This window comes from Anolis carolinensis, chromosome 3, assembly GCF_035594765.1.
Source record: "Anolis carolinensis isolate JA03-04 chromosome 3, rAnoCar3.1.pri, whole genome shotgun sequence".
NCBI lineage: Eukaryota > Metazoa > Chordata > Lepidosauria > Squamata > Dactyloidae > Anolis > Anolis carolinensis.
The window spans coordinates 79,045,653-79,062,690 of record NC_085843.1 but is presented as its reverse complement, the minus strand read 5'-3'; positions in this window follow the sequence as shown (position 1 = coordinate 79,062,690).

Sequence of the window (17,038 nt, the reverse complement as noted above, 5' to 3'; positions counted from 1 at the left end):
TCCGGTTAGAATTATTGCACTGCGCTATTTTTCAAAGGCCTGCTCCCAAAGCCAGGTCTTCACTGGTCTTCTAAAGGGGCTCAGACGGAAGGGGCTGATCTAATATCGCTACGGAGGGAGTTCCACAGCCCAGGGGCCACCACGGGGAAGGCCTTCTCTCTCATTCCCACCAGTCGTACTTGCAAAGAGGGTGGGATCTAGAGCAGGGCCTCCCCAGACAATCTTAAACTCCGAGGTTGTTGTTTTTTTCGTGTCAGGAGCGACTTGAGCAACTGCAAGTCACTTCTGGTGTGAGAGAATTGGCCGTCTGCGAGGACGTTGCCCAGGGGACGCCCGGATGTTTTGATGTTTTTACCATCCTTGTGGAAGGCTTCTCTCATGTCCCCGCATGGAGCTGGAGCTGATAGAGGGAGCTCATCCGTGCTCTCCCCGGATGGGATTCGAACCTGGCAACCTTCAGGTCAGCAACTCCGAGGTGGTTCATAGAGGGAGCTATGTTTGGACAGGTAGACTGGGCCGGAACCATTTAGGGTTTTATAGGCTAAAGTCAGCACATTGAATTGTGCTTGGCAGGGCCGTAGCCAGAAAATCTTTTTGGGAGGGGTTTGGAAATTTGGGGGGGGGGGGGTTGAACCCCTAGCACCCCCTCCCCCGGCTACAGACCTGTCAATATCTGCTTGAGATAGTGCCTGGAGGGACTCTTAATGTTTTGCGTCTCATAGACTTAGCATGGGGATTTGGTTAACCAGTTAAAATTCATGAGTAAACCAGGTTTTTTTTAACCTGAATTTTGGGGGGGGGGGGGTTTGAACCCCTAACTCTCTCTCTCTCTCTCTCTCTCTCCCCCCCCCCCCCCCCCCCCCGCTACAGGCCTGGTGCTTGGTAGCAGACTGGCCGCCAGAGGAGCTGATGTAACGGGGATTGTGTGCTCCCTGTATGCTTCTCTGGTGAGCTACCTGGTTGCCACCCTTTGGACCAATTAGAGCTTCCGAATAGTCTTCAAAGGCAACCCCATGTAGAGCTCGTTGCAGTAATCTATATGGGATGTAATCAGAGCGTGGACCACCGGGCCAAGTCAGACTTCCTAAGGTACGGGTGCACCTGGTGCACAAAAGCCTCCAGAGAAAGGCTCCACCCACCTCCAAGGCAGCACAATCCACTACCCAACATTTCTTACCATTAGCTCTTCATGATGTTTAGGTGGAATCTTTTTCCCCAGGCCATTTGTGTCCCAGGCTCCAGAAAGTAGAAAATAAGCCTGCCCGCTCCTCAATGTGACCTGTCAAACATTTAAGCATGGCTATCATATACAGATGATACCACTTTGGGTTATTGCTTGTTTTCTGGGCTGTGTGGCCATGTTCCAGAAGTATTCTCTCCTGACATTTCGCCCACATCTATGGCAGGCATCCTCAGAGGTTGTGAGGTATGGTTGATGTAACTGATTTATTTATTTATTTACCACTTTGATTTATTGACTATTCTAAAGCCTTTGACTGTGTGGATCAAAATTAACTGTGGCAAGTTCTTGGTGGTATGGGGATCCCAAGTCACCTTATCTGCCTCCTGAGAAATCTGTATAACGACCAAGTAGCCACAGTAAGAACAGACCACGGAACAACAGACTGGTTCCAGATTGGGAAAAGAGTACGACAGGGCTGCATACTCTCACCCTACTTATTCAACTTGTACGCAGAACACATCATGCAACATGCGGGACTTGAGGAATCCAAGGCTGGAGTTAAAACTGTTGGAAGAAACATTAACAACCTTAGACATGCAGATGATACCACTTTGAAGGCTGAAAGCGAGGAGGAGCCGAGGAGTCTTATAACCAAGGTGAACGAAGAAAGTGCAAAAGATGGGTTGCAGTTAAACATCAAAAAAAACCAAGATGATGGCAACTAGTCCTTCCTCCAGGAAATAATGCCCGGCTGCTCACTGGAGGGAAGGATATTAGAGGCAAAGCTGACGTATTTTGGCCACATCATGAGGAGATAGGAAAGCTTGGAAAAAATCACGATGCTGGGGAAAATGGAAGGAAAAAGGAAGAGAGGCCGACTAAGGGCAAGATGGATGGACGGTATACTTGAAGTGACTGGCTTGACCTTGAAGGAACTGGGGGCGGTGACGGCCGACAGGGAGCTCTGGCATGGACTGGTCCATGAGGTAACGAAGAGTCGGAGACAACTATGCGACTGAGCAGCAGCAGCAGCAGACTGATTGATAACTGGCAAATAGAAGGAGAAAACATGGAGACATTTACAGACTTTGTATTTCTAAGCACAAAGATGACTGCAGACACAGACTGCATCCAGGAAATCAGAAGATGTTTACTTCTTGGGAGGAAAGCAATGACCAATCTCAATAAAATAGTGAAGAGCAGAGACATCACACTGGCAACAAAGATCCGTATAGTTAAAGCAATGGTATTACCTGTAGTCACCTATGGATGCAAGTGCTGGAGCATAAGGAAGGCTGAGTGAAGGAAGATTGACGCTTTTGAAGTGTGGTGTTGGAGGAAAATCCTGAGAGTGCCTTGGACCAAAAGAAGATCCAACCAGTCCATCCTCGGGGAAATAATGCCCAACTGCTCACTGGAGGGAAGGATATTAGAGGCAAAGATGAAGTACTTTGATCACATAATGACAAGACAGGAAAGCTTGGAGAAAATAATGATGCTGGTGAAAATTGAAGGAAAAAGGAAGAGGGGCGGACCAAGGGCAAGATGGATAGATGTTATCCTTGACTGGCTTGACCTTGAAGGAGCTGGGGGTGGCGATGGCCGACAGGGAGTGCTGGCGTGGGCTGGCCTATGAAGTCACTAAGAGTTGGAAGTGACTGAACAAATAAACAACAACAACTTTTCCCCCCTGCCATTTAAATCCATTGCTCCATTGTGTCCTAGGCTCCAGAACAGCAGAAAACAAGCCTGCACCCTTCTCAATGTGACCTCCTGTCAAATATTTAAGCATGACTTTTATATCCCCTCTCAGCCTTCTTTTCTTCAAGTTCAACATGCCCAGCTCCGTTCCTCTTAGTCCAGGGGTCATCACACTTTTTCAGCCAAGGGCCAGTTCACAGTTCTCCAGATTGTTGAGAGCTCCAGGCTATAGTTTGAAAAAAAAACATGAATTAATTCCTATGCACATTGCACGTATCTTATTTGTAGTGCAGAATAAATAAATAAATAAACTATCTACAAAGAAGAACAACTTTAATTAATGCAGACGTACAAGTATTTCACTGGGAAGTGAGAGCTTACTTTTGGCTGAGGAGATAGTCACGTTAATTATGATTGTTGTTGTGCGCCTTCAAGTCATTTCAGACTTGCTAACCCTAAGTCTAAGGTTTAGGGCAGGGGCCCGGGACATGACCTTGGAGAAACGCATCCGGCCTTTGTTTGGGGGCCCCTGTCATAGAGTTTGCAGACCTTTGACCAATTTGGCTAAACCCTTGTGGTGCTGAACTGCTGACCTGAAAGTTGGCAGTTTAAATCTGTGGGACAGGGTGAGCTCCCGCTGTTAGCTCTAGCTCCTGCAAACCTAGCAGTTCGAAAACATGCAAATGTGAGTAGATCAATAGGTACCCCTCTGGCAGGAAAAGGCAAAAATACACTCCAAGCAATCATGCGGACCACAGGATCAGGAGGTGTTTACAGACGCAAGCTCCTCGGCTTGGAAATGGAGAAAGAGCACCTCCCCCAGAGCCAGAGATGAGCACTGCTTCCAGAGCCAGAAATGAAAGGAGAAGCCTTTGCCTTTGTCTGTGTATTTGTGTCTCATTGCATGTCACGTAACAAAGCATTGAATGTTTGCCAGTGTCTGTCTATATACTGTAATCCAGTTTGAGTCCCTTTGGGGAGAAGGGCGGAATATAAATAAAGTGTTGTTGCTGTTGTTGTTGCTGTTGTTGTTGTTGTTGTTATTCTTAGAACACATTCCAACTTGTCAATATCCTTCTTGAAATGTGAACACAGTATTCCAGGTGAGGTCTGACCAAAGCAGGGGCCTCCAAAGTGTCTCCTGATAGGGGGAAAAAGTACATCCTTGACAGAGGGAAGGGAATTCCTGAGCCAGTTCAGTCATGTCTTCTCTGTACCTGTACACATTGTGCCAGATCTGAAACTTTCAGAGCACACAGAGCTTGTAATGGTTTGAATGTTGGGTTATGACTCTGGAGACCTTACTCAGCCATGGAAACCCACTATGGGCAGATCACTCTTCCTTGATTCAGAGGAAAGCAAAGGCAACCCCCCTCTGAGCAAATCCTTCCAAGAAAATTACATGACAGGGTTGCCATCAGTTGGAAATGACTTGAAGGCACACAACATGGCAGGTTGGACTTGATGGCCCTTAAGCATCACACCTACATTAAAGAATGAACACAGTTTGACACCACTTTAACCATCATGGCCCAATGCTGTGAAATCATAGGAGTGATAGTTTTGTAAGGTCTTTAGCCGCCTCTGCCAAAGAGTTCCAGTGCCTCACCAAACTACTATTCTGAGGATCCCATAGCATTGAGCCAGGGCAGTTGAAGTGGGGCCAAACCATTAATTCTACAGGGTAGATGTACCCTGCAACTAGAGACCACAATGGGCACACCACACTCTCTCGGCTTCAGAAAAGTGAAGTCAAGGGCAAATATCCCATTGCCAACCCACCCGCCCCCAAAAATCATCCCATGATAGGTTTACCATAAGTTCAAATGACTTGAAAGCACTCAACAAGGTGGGTTGGAATAGATGGCCCTTGAGGTGTCCTCCAACTCTGTGATTCTACTAAGATTCTACTACATACAGGCACTGATAGATATGTGAGTTGCCCTGATGATCATAGTAGTTCAACATGTAAGGATCATCCAGAGATGCCCATGATAGACATATTAAGAAGATAGATTAGTATCTATTGGTAAATCTTTGGCTATGTGGCAAAATAAAATAGTCTAAAATAAATAATTATAAATACAATATGACCCCTGTATTAGCAGGACCATTATCTGTGGTTTTATTTATCCATGTCCACAACAAAATATACCTGCTAGGCATGTCTATGTTCTTTCATGTGATTCTCTGGTATTCTTGGGCCAAAAGTTCTTCATTTCCATAGGGCCCACTATCATCCACAGTTGTGTGTATCCATGTGAAGTCTGGGAACATATCCCATGTTCATATGAGGGCCATACTGTAAACTAGTCGTATGGGGCCTGAGTCACGTAACTCATTTTGTGCAATATTGCACTTTGACTGCCATGACAATATCCTGTGGAATCTTGGGATTTATAGTTTAGAGAGGAACCTTTAGAATTCTCTGCAGAGAGCTCCAGTGCCCACACTTCAAGGTTCCATGGGATGCAGCTGTGGTAGTTAAAACAGAATATAGTACTATAAATGTGCAGTGAGAATGAGCCTTCAGGATGTGACTATTCCCCATCTTTGTGTCATTTGTGGATAAGTTAAACATAACTGGCCCCTGTGTGGATCCTTAGTTGTCCTTGCATTTTACAGTTAGATTTTACCCCTCCCCACTAACATGCATAATGCTCAAAGCCTAATGGATCCAGTCTCATTCACAAAAGGAATAGCCATAGGAAGTCATACACGTTATTTGCCTTAATTTGTCTCGAACAACTCTACTTTTGAGTATACATTCCCATTACTGGACTTTTATATTATGGTTTTTATGCTCTTTGCTGACTGTGTTTCCATTTTTTTTTCAACTTAATGTAGAATTGTTTCTGACTTTCATGTTGTATTGAGACTTGTGAGAAGGGAAATTACACCTAAATATGATTCAGAATAAATATTCCTGTGGTGCATTTTATCATCTCAGGGATACACTGTAAGCTAAGATAAGGATGTATACTTAAAACAGTTATAAATGTGATGATGCAGTTAATGGGTCAGAGCATTGCAGCTATCCTGTTGCAATAAAAACCCACCAGTTCTTCCTCAAGGGCCAAAGGGTTTATTTCAACTTTACTTCCTCCTTCATATGCGAAATGATTCCCAGGCGGACACAAACTCCCATTATTCTACATCAAGTCTTATTTTTATAGGCATTTTGTTAAAACCGCACAGCTGCTGACAACATAAAACATTTCATGGCAATTTTTTTCAAATTAAGCTTTACTTTTTATGACAGCAGAGGATCTTACAATATGACTGTGTAGTGCATACACTACTGATAACTGGGCAGGGAATAATTTTAAGCCACCTGATGATTTTAAATTAAATCTCTGAGGTTTGTAACAGTGAAGGGAAGGAAGAGTGATCCAATTAGGGTCACTGTAAAGCTCTCTGACTTAGACTATTAAAAACCCCTGCCTAAACTACAAATCTCAGGATTGTATAGGAAAGAACCATGGCAGATAAAAATGTTTACTGTGATGGCTAGGGAAGTCTTAACAGTATTTATTGATTCCTTTGTTTTGTTTTACTAACAGACTAACATGGTTGTCTCTTTGAATATTGGATATAATTGTGTGAATTTTAGGCTGAAACTGATAACTATGGAATGTCCTTAATTCAAAATTAATTCATCAATGTGTAAGAGGACAGACTATAGAGGTGGGGCAGAGTGAAAGCAGGGAATGGAATATGCCTAAATAATTAAGTAAATGTTTATATCATTGGATGTATGTATGCCTTAAGTAGATTTTGCATCTTTCTGGACACTTTCTTCTTATGACATCCAGTGCATCTAAACAACTGAATGTGGTCAATAGGGTTATAGTTTAAGCTGAATGCAAAATGCAAACTTTAAACTTTAGTTAAGATACCACAGTGTCTTTTTAAAACCCAAAGTACAGTAGAGTCTCACTTATCCAACATAAACGGGCTGGCAGAACGTTGGATAAGTGAAAATGTTGGATAATAAGGAGGGATTAAGGAAAAGTCTATTAAACATCAAATTACGTTATGATTTTACAAATTAAGCACCAAAAACTTCATGTTTTACAACAAATCTACAGAAAAGGCAGTTCAATACATGGTAACATTATGTAGTAATTACTGTATTTATGAATGTAGCACCAAAACATCGCAATATATTGAAAACATTGACCAAAAAAATTGACTACTGACAAATTGACTACAAATAAAGATAGAACTGCATAAAATGAACTTACAGTAGCAACACTGTCAGAAATTAAATCCATAAAAAGTTCAATGCTTGCCGCCTAGAGAAACAGTTGTGGAACAGGGTGGGAGGCAAACTGCATTGGATAATCCAAAATGTTGGATAAGCGAATGTTGGATAAGTGAGACTCTACTGTATTAGACTCTCCCTTTTGGCCTGGGCCATTTGAAGCTGTGAGTCCCCAAGTGCAAGAAATGCATAATTGCTACAAAGCTTATTTGGTATAGAATCAAGACATCATCCTTAAAGAAGGAAGGACTGTGGTTTCATGATATAGCATTTTCTCAGTGCTCAGAATGCAATAAATCGTTAAACCCACCCAGTTCTCCCAGTAGGGAGGTTCCAAGGACACATCACTAGCCTGATTTGCTTTCCTTTTATGAAGCTTAGAACAAAGAGGATTCCCTTCTTTGTCACAGCAGTGTCTCTCTGTGTCTAAAGCACACAGATGTTGGACTGGGACTTGCAGAAGACTTAGCCAAAACAGCCAATATGTAGGGTTACAGGATTTCCATCCCTGCTCTAGAAATTTTAGAAACACATTGTGGTTTGGGTGGCATTTTGTATTACTTTCATTTATTTATCAATATACATATTTTGTATAGATAGAAGCATACCTTAAGCATACCAAAACACCAAACCCAAAGATCTTTAAGAAGGCAGACACCCCTTGGAGATCTTCACGGAGCCCAAAGGTAACTTTGTGTTTTACTTTCTGTCTCTAACTTCAACCACAACCTCTCCATTTTAAGTACTGCATTCTCTCATTTTTACACACAGAAAACCAAACAAGTCCTTTCCTTTAGACCATAGCCTTCTTGAGATTAATTTGTATGGATACCCTTTACTTGTCTATAATACTCGTATCTATGACCATTATTATCTTAAGTCCAAATATTGGCCCACATTGATAGGTCAAAGGACTTTCTGCACTGCAAAATTATAGTTTAACTGCCATGGCTCCATCCAATGGAATCCTGGAATCTGGAATTTGTTGTGTCATCAGAAGGCTAAATATCTCACAAAACTACAAATACCAGAATTCCATAACATTGAGCCATAGCAGTTAATGTGGTTTCAAACTATTATAATATGTAGTGTGGATACAGCTCTAGACACAGAAATCTAATAGGAACCCTTATGCCTGCAACATCAGCACTCAGCTTGCAAACAGCAGAGTTACAGAGACTGGAACTAGAAGACCTTCAGGCAGAAGCTGGTTCCAGTTGTTTCCTATTACATTAAAACTTGTTATACTGGAAAACATTTAATGCCAATCATGTTTATTGCGCTAGTGCTTCACAAAAGAATTATAGAATGGCATGAGATAGTGAAATATAATCATTGTTGTTGCCATGTTTTGGGAAGGGTTTTCAACACATTCTCAAATTATCTATGGCCCAAACATAGGTGAAGACCCACTGGTCTGGACACTGATGGTGGCATAGCTGAGAGGCTAGTTTAGCCTCTTCCCTGTTCCTGGCATTTCATGATGATCATCCCAAACTTTTCCAAGCACTTTGAAGCAGCTGCTTCTCAGCACCATTTTAATACTCTGTTGTAGATGTGGATTTCTAACTCATTCCATAGTATCCCCCCCCCAAATCAGTTTCACAACCAAACTAAAAATTTAAAGTATTTAATTACACTCCTTCTCCAGACATTTGAAGAGGCCACTGTGATTTATTGTTTTTGAATGATGTTTCTTCAAAGGGAGAAAGGAAGAAACAACTGGAATTGTCAAGAAATGTGTCAGTTTCACATATGCTTTTCACCTCTTTTAACAAACACAAAGGCAGTCCTGTTGCCCCTTCCATGGCCTGTATGGCTAAACAAGCAAACTATAAATAGGTGAAACCTATCAATCAAATGATTTTTTTGTATCAGGAGCAATATGAGAAACTGCAAGTCACTTCTGGCGTGAGGGAATTGGCTGTCTGCTAGGACGTTGCCCAGGGGATGCCCAGATGTTTGATGTTTTACCATCCTTGTGGGAGGCTTCTCTCATGTCCCTGCATGGGGAGCTGGAGCTGACAGAGGGAGCTCACCCGCTCTCCCCAGATTCGAACTGCCAACCTGTTAGTCAGCAGTCCTGCTGGCACAAGGGTTTAACCCATTGCACCACTGGGGGCTCTAGTCGATGTAATAAATCAATGTAATAGAGCTGCAGCCTTACAGCCAGATAGTATACATGTTGTTTACCCAGAAGAAAATACTGTTGAGTTTGGTGGGAGCTCTTCTTCCTTTATAAGCTCAGAAATGCCTAGAAAGAGAGCAAAGGCCTTGCTCAGCAGAACATGAAATTGTCTTGCAACCAGAAATACACAGCAAGTGATAAATAAAGGAGAGCTCATTCCCAATGATCATTCACTATTCCTGGAGATGAATTAGCTGCACTCTCTCCCCATCCACACCTGCAGTACCTGCAGTTCTCCCCTGAGTTTGGGTCTAAATTTTTACATGAGCTATGGAAGGTGCAGAACATTTGGGGGGATATACTTCACCCCCTTGGATCACTCCTGGCAGAAGATGACCATGAAGTCACCTTAGAGGACTGTCCTAGAGATTGCTAGGAAGATGTTATCTCAGATTTTAAAAAATTGGGTTTTTAATTCATGCTTTCCCCACTTCTGCAGAAGTTCTGCACCACTAAGCTCCCATGAAAATGTAGCTTCTACTGTAGTATAAAAGGGCCCCTGGTCAGTGTTCATCTCTTGCAAAAGTTACTTTTTCTCAAGCTGCTTTCTTCTTTATGAGTCCTGCTGAACATATCATATTTAAAAATCAATAATGATAAAAACAGGATCAGGGAGGGAGAACAATGGTTTTCCCCACATCGGAGAGAATATTTCTCCTACTGGAATATTGCTCCTTTGCTACCTACCCACCCAGTCAATTTGAATGGGAACTTGGTAGATAATCTCATGGGCAGAAAATATACTACAATTGTAGAGGTATCCTTTGAATTGACAGTGTGGATTGGATCGACTGAGACTCGAGATCTCATTTTTCTCTCATATATGTACAATTGAGAAGATTATGACAACAAACATTAACAGACGCACACAAAAGACCTGATTATAATGATGGCAGAGTCCTGATCTAATAAGGCAACATCTGTCAAACTCATTAGGGAAGCCTCTGCAAATTGTACGTCAGCTGGATAGTGATTTTAATTATAAGACTGATGAGAACAATTATACCACCCTTATATTGAGGAAGCAGCTGTCAAAAAAGAAAAAAAGATGGGATAAGATGTCAGAATGAGTGTTCTTTGTTCTTTGTCAATTATTTTTCTCTCAAGCTTACGTGAAAAAATGTTTAAACATGCTCAGTCTTTCTGAAATGGCTGCCTTCTAAATGAACTGTATAGTTCACTTCTGGAATTGTCCAGGAAACACTCATGGGATTTTTAGTTGAATCAATGATGTCCACATATTGATTGTCAGAATTAGGTACTTGGCAGCCATAACCCTCTGTGTTTGTGAAAGGGAGCCAGGTTAGACTTAAAAATATGGCTGTCAGCTTCATTCCTCTCCCTCAAATGGAGATGATCATATTTGCCTGAATCCTATTGGTTAGAGCCAAGTGAAGTTGAAACATTTGTTGAATGATGAACTGACATATGGGTACATCCTACTGATTCAACAGATCGATTTGAATTGGAAACTAATAATAGGATTCAGGTTACTGACTTTCCACACTGTAGAGGTGGCAAAATGAAGCCCTTTGCTGTGCCCTAGCCAGCACAATCCATAGAGAGGGATGATGGGAGATGGAAGTCCAGTCACATCTGCAGGACCACATTTTGACCACACCTACCATACAGAATTACTGTAAGGCAGTGGTTCTCAACCTGTGGGTCCTCAGATGTTTTGGCCTTCAATTCCCAGAAATCCTAACAGCTGGTAAACTGGTTGGGATTTCTGGGAGTTGTAGGTCAAAACACCTAAGGAACCACAGGTTGAGAACCACTGCTGTAAGGATTGCAGCATGAAGGTAGATGGAGACCATTATGAAGTGCAATATAAATTGGGTGGGGGGAAGCCTATGGACACAGCTTATGCTTCTCTCATCCTGGTACTCCTCCCTAATACACCATGGGAACTTTATCTAAGGCTAACTACCACACAGGACGGCTAATTTTTAAGAGGGAGTTATATATGGAAGTGCCAATAATGCTCTCCACCCCTATCCAAACCAATAACAGTAATGGAGAGGGGTGAAAATTTCACATTGAACTCCACTAGCTCAATAAAGAGTGCATCTGCAGTGGCTCTTTATAGACCTTCTGCTAAATTTGACTTTTGGAAATCTATATCTAGACATAGGTCACTCTTGACAGATTGAAGTAAGCACATGTTGAAATTCTTAGGAGAAGTTGGAATAAAGTTCACCATGTACCCCGGTTGTGTTGTGCAAAATGCATGGTAGTTGACAACAGAGCTGACCTTTTTTTTTAAAAAAAAATGTAAATTTACTCTAATGTGTAGGTTTTGCAACCATTTCCTTTAAAAGAGATGTATTGGGAAAGGGAGGTAGATTGTTACGACATGATACGGAATCTTCAAAGCTGTGCTCTTTTTATTAACCTCAGTTACTAGCAACACTGTAAAGAGCCATATAATCCAGTTCAAAGCAGATAGTCTGGATTTTATATGGCAGTGTAGAAGGGGCCTTTATTGGCTGGGAATAATAAGAAGTGTAGCCAATGTATTAGGAAGATATCAGATTGGAAAAGATTGTCTTAAGGAGCACATCATGAATTACTATATGAAATAAGCAAACTTTAACTAGCATGCCCTAATATGTTTTCTTCAAGGTTACTAACACATTAAATTAGTGGTTGATCTTTCCTCCCAAAATGATACTTTTGAGAAAGGTAGGTGTACCAACAATGATCTTCTATCAGCACACAATAAGCCTCAAACATGATCTGGATTAATTACATTGTCTAGGTGTGATATGTTGTCTTAGTCAACATAACTTGGACTTTGGCAAAACAAAACAATGGCTAAGGTGAGTCACTAGCCTTCAGAGTAAAATTATACTTGTATATAAAGAGCAAGTATATGTTTTAAAGAAGAGATTGTGTGTGTGTGTGTGTGTGTGTGTGTGTAGAGATACTTCATAGTGGCTGCTGTATGCTTTCAAGACATCTCCGATATCTGGCAATCATAAGGCAAACCTATCACAGCATTTTCTTGGCAAGATTTGTTCAGAAGGAGTTTGCCATTGTCTTCCTCTGAGACTGAAAGAGTGATTTGCCCAAGATCACTTTTGGGTTTCAATGGCTGAGCAGAAATTTCAGTTCTGGTCTTCCAGAATCCTAGTTCAACTTTCAAATCACTAGACCACACTGGCTCTGTGAGATATTTCATAGCATGCTGGAAAACCCGTGCTTTTACTAGTTATGAAATGGCCTCCAGGAGGTATGCTATGTTATGTGGAGATTAATGTGAGGGTGTGCACTAGGGAAGAAATGTGCTCTACATCTGGCAAATTGTTTATGAATAAACATAACTAGGCCAACTGCTGAATCTAGAACAAACTCATTGCATGTAATAGTAGTTCTAGGGTTCTAGGACAAAGTATCTGATACACATGGCCACAGGAAATTTTCAGCATATTTTGCTATGCAACTTCTTTTTACAAATATAGTCCTAAATTATATTTCAGGCTTAACTAGAGTAGTATTATTGACTCTATTCGATTTATCTATATGTAGACTCACTATTGAACAATTGAATGAATGAGTCTACTGCAGTTGGATCAACAGAGTGCCAGCCATGGCATGTTAACCTTGCCTTATAATACTTATATGAATTATTGGTATTATTTATATAAGGTAACACCATAAAAACTATCCTTTACATAATGCATAGTGCACTTGGAGTTGACTGCCTAGCTGGCTATACATTCCTTTACTAGTAGGGTTGCCAGCACAGTGGGTGGGCATGAGAAAAGAGCAGCCTTCCTGTATCTCTATCAACTATATAGAAAGGAAATTTCAGCAGGTGAAACTTGTGTGTCACTCATAAAAGTCACAGAAGCCTTGTATTTCCTTTTACTTGGCCATCCTACTTGCAATCCTCAGCGGTGTCATAGGATGAGCAACAGTGAGTAGTCTGGAGCCGTATGGACTACCAAAATGCCCAAAACCAAGGTGAGAAAATTTCTGGTTGGGGAAGGGAAAATGTCTAGGCCTTTTACAGAAAAAGAGCACATGGGATGCTGCAACATTTATGAAAGAAGACTGCTGCTTCTGGAGTTTTCCAGGAGACACAATTTCAACCTCTGTGGTGCAAGAAACCATGGGAGGATTAATGGAGAACCAGCAGCTATACATTCAGTTGGGGGATACATTGAGTCCCAGAACTATACTTGGCCTACACAGGATTACTAGTACAATAACAAGACTGGGTACATCTCAGGCGTATGTGCTAGAAACAGGTGGCATGGAATAAGAACTGTCTTACTCTTCTTCATTCACGCAGTCGTTTCCGACTCTTCGTGACCTCATGGACCAGTCCACGCCAGAGCTTCCTGTCAGCCGTCGCCGCCCCCAGTTCCCTCAAGGTCAAGCCAGTCACTTCAAGGACACCATCCATCCATCTTGCCCTTGGTCGGCCTCTCTTCCTTTTTCCTTCCATCTTCTCCAGCATCATGATATTTTCCAAGCTTTCCTGTCTTCTCATGATGTGGCCAAAATACTTCATCTTTGCTTCTAGTATCCTTCCCTCTAGTGAGCAGCCGGGCATTATTTCCTGGAGGATTGACTGGTTGGATCTTCTTGCAGTCCAAGGTACTCTCAGCATTTTCCTCCAGCACCAAAGTTCAAAAGCATCTATATTCCTTCACTCAGCCTTCCTTATGGTACCAATACTGAAATGATTCAGCCGTCAGCCTTTGTACATTGATTCCAGAATGCTTCCAAAGTGGAGCATTCAGTGAAATGCTCTACAGTCACCCTGGTCTTTCCCCAAAAATAATGGGGATATTTATCCCATCTTGCTGTTTCTTTATCTAAGAAAATTTTGCCAGAAATTTCTCCAGAAATTACTTTTCCTCTGAAAGTGAATGGACCCAATCTGGAAAGGGGAAAAAACTGTGCTCAATCTTGACTCCCAGGCACCATTTATGGCTGAATCTATACTGCTCTAAATCCCAGGGTCTGATCCCAGATTATCTTCTTATCCCAGATTATCTGGCAGTGCAGACTCATATAATCTAGGTCAAAGCAGACAACGTGGGATCAGATCCTGGGATATAGGGGAGTGTAGATCCAGACTACACTGCTATATAAATTCTGGATTATCTGCTTTGAATTGGATTATATGGCAGTATAGACTCATATAATACAGTTTAAAGCAAATAATCTGGTATCAGATACGGGATTACCGTATATTCTCAAATATAAACCAAACCGAATATAAACCGCGACACCTAATTTTACCACAAAAAACTGAGAAAATGTATTGACTCAAGTATAAGATAAGTGTGGGAAATGCAGTAGCTACTGGTACATTTCAAAAATTAATGTTTATTGAATATTTACATAAAACTGTAATTTAAGATAAGACTGTCCAATTCTGATTATCTATATACTTGAGTATAAGACAACCCGAATATAAACCAGCCAGGACTCTCACTCGAGTATAAGCCGAGGGGGGCCATTTCAGCCCTAAGAAAGGGCTGAAAAACTCATCTTATATTCTAGTATATACGATTTATGGTAGTGTAAAAGGGGCTTCATATAATTCAGTTCAAAGCAGATAATTTGGATTATATGGCAGTGTAGATCCAGCCTCATTTCACTTCATTTTCTACTGAAACACCTTCCAGCTGTTTGTGTCCCAGATGTTTGGCAATGGAGACAAACACTTCTTGATGAATAGGTCATCCAAGATGTCAATACCAAGTGGCAGTCTAAGGTATAGTAAACAAAGTTGGAGTCATTCCTAATTACCGGGATTTAACTACCAGTCATCAACTCCTCCTTTCCACTGTGCTATTATTTATAGAAATGATTGCTATGCTCTACTTAAAATTGAGATACACTTTATTTAATTGAGATTTCAATCTGAATTTGTCTGTAGTGATCTAAATTCCTCTCCTTACTCACACAGGTTCTAGCTATCATTCGCACACAGATTATACATTTCAGTGTGACGTGTGCATAATTAAGCCCCATTAAAGCCACCTACAGTGTGCTGAAAGACTTGCAGTTAGAAGACTTGAATAATTAAACCAATTACCCCAAACTGGCTATTGTGATGACTTCTTGAAAATTGGTCATGTAAGTAATTGTAATAAGCTGAGCATTTAAAAAAAATGAAATTCATGAAATGTAATAACTGATTGAATTGGTAAACAGTGAATAACAACCAAGTTAGATAATATTGGCTTTGTTAAATTTATACAGCCCAGAACATGCCAGTTTTATTTCATTATGTTTTACTTGAGATGATTTCCATTGGCCTTGAAAATGATCTTTTGCTCATAGAACAGGAATTTATTGATGCCAGTTTTTCATATTTGTGTTAATATTACATATATTATCCAGTTATTTTCTTCAATACTTTATTTTTTAAAATCTGCATTAAATTTTAAAATGTAACGTATGCATTTCTTAATGTATTTTCCCCTCTCGTTTATCCCTATTTCTAAAAGTTGTTATTATGTACCTTTGAATCATTTTTGAATTATGGAGACCCTAAGGTGAACATATCACAGGGTTCTCTTAACCAGGTTTGTTGGGGCAAATGACTTATGCTTTCCTTTGACTTTGAAGGAGTGTGACTGGCCCAAGATTAGCCACTTGTTCTCCAGGAGAGTCGTAGCCTAGTGATCAAACACCATACTGACTATGGGCCCTTCCACACAGCCATATAATCCAGAATATCAAGACAGAAAAACCAACAATATCTGCTTTGATTACGCCCCCGATAGCATAGTGGGTTAAACCGCTGAACTGCTGAACTTGTTGACCGAAAGGTCAGCGGTTCGAATCCGTGAAGCGAGGTGAGCAGCCGCTGTTAGCCCTAGCTTCTGCTAACCTAGCACTTCAAAAACATGCAAATGTGAGTAGATCAATAGGTACCCCTCTGGCAGGAAGGTAACGGCACTCTGTGCAGTTATGCTGGCCACATGACCTTGGAAGTGTTTACGGACAATGTCGGCTCTTTGGCTTAGAAATGGAGATGAGCACCAACCCCCAGAGTTGGACACGACTAGACAATGTCAGGGGAAAATCTTTACTTTTACCTATCTGCTTTGAACCTTAATATCGGTGTGTACCTCTTTGATTCTAAGACACCATCAATTATAAGATGCACAATAATTTCAGTGCCACCAACAGGAAAAAAAAGTTTATATGTAAAAAAGCACCCATGATACTTTCACACACCCAATTATTAGAAGATATTTATATGGGAGGAAAAGTGTGTCTTAGAATTGAAGAAATATGGTGTATCTGTGTATAGACACACACATGTCAATAACTGTATCAGAGAAGTTTAAAATCTGAATAATCTTTGGCCCATGGGAGCTTGTGGCCTGGCTAGTTTGTCTTAAAATTTGCAAAAAAAAAAAAAAAAAAATCAAACATACCTAACTGAGCACATGTTGAATTGGTATAACTATGTTTATGTTTGTATATTTTTCAGAATATCCATCTCTGCCATTCTTGTCCAGCCAAGGGCTCACAATATCCCTTCAGGGAGGCTTTTGATGGAAAACCAGTGCCAGAAGCCCAGTGGTTTGCTGATATGGGAGGATTGGCTCACCGGCCCTAAGTGACTCAAAAGGATTGAGTCCTACTAGGATGAAGGAAGGACTAGAGAGGAACTGCATCTACAAGTGGCTTCTCTAGCAGTCGCTGCCACCGGTCTGAC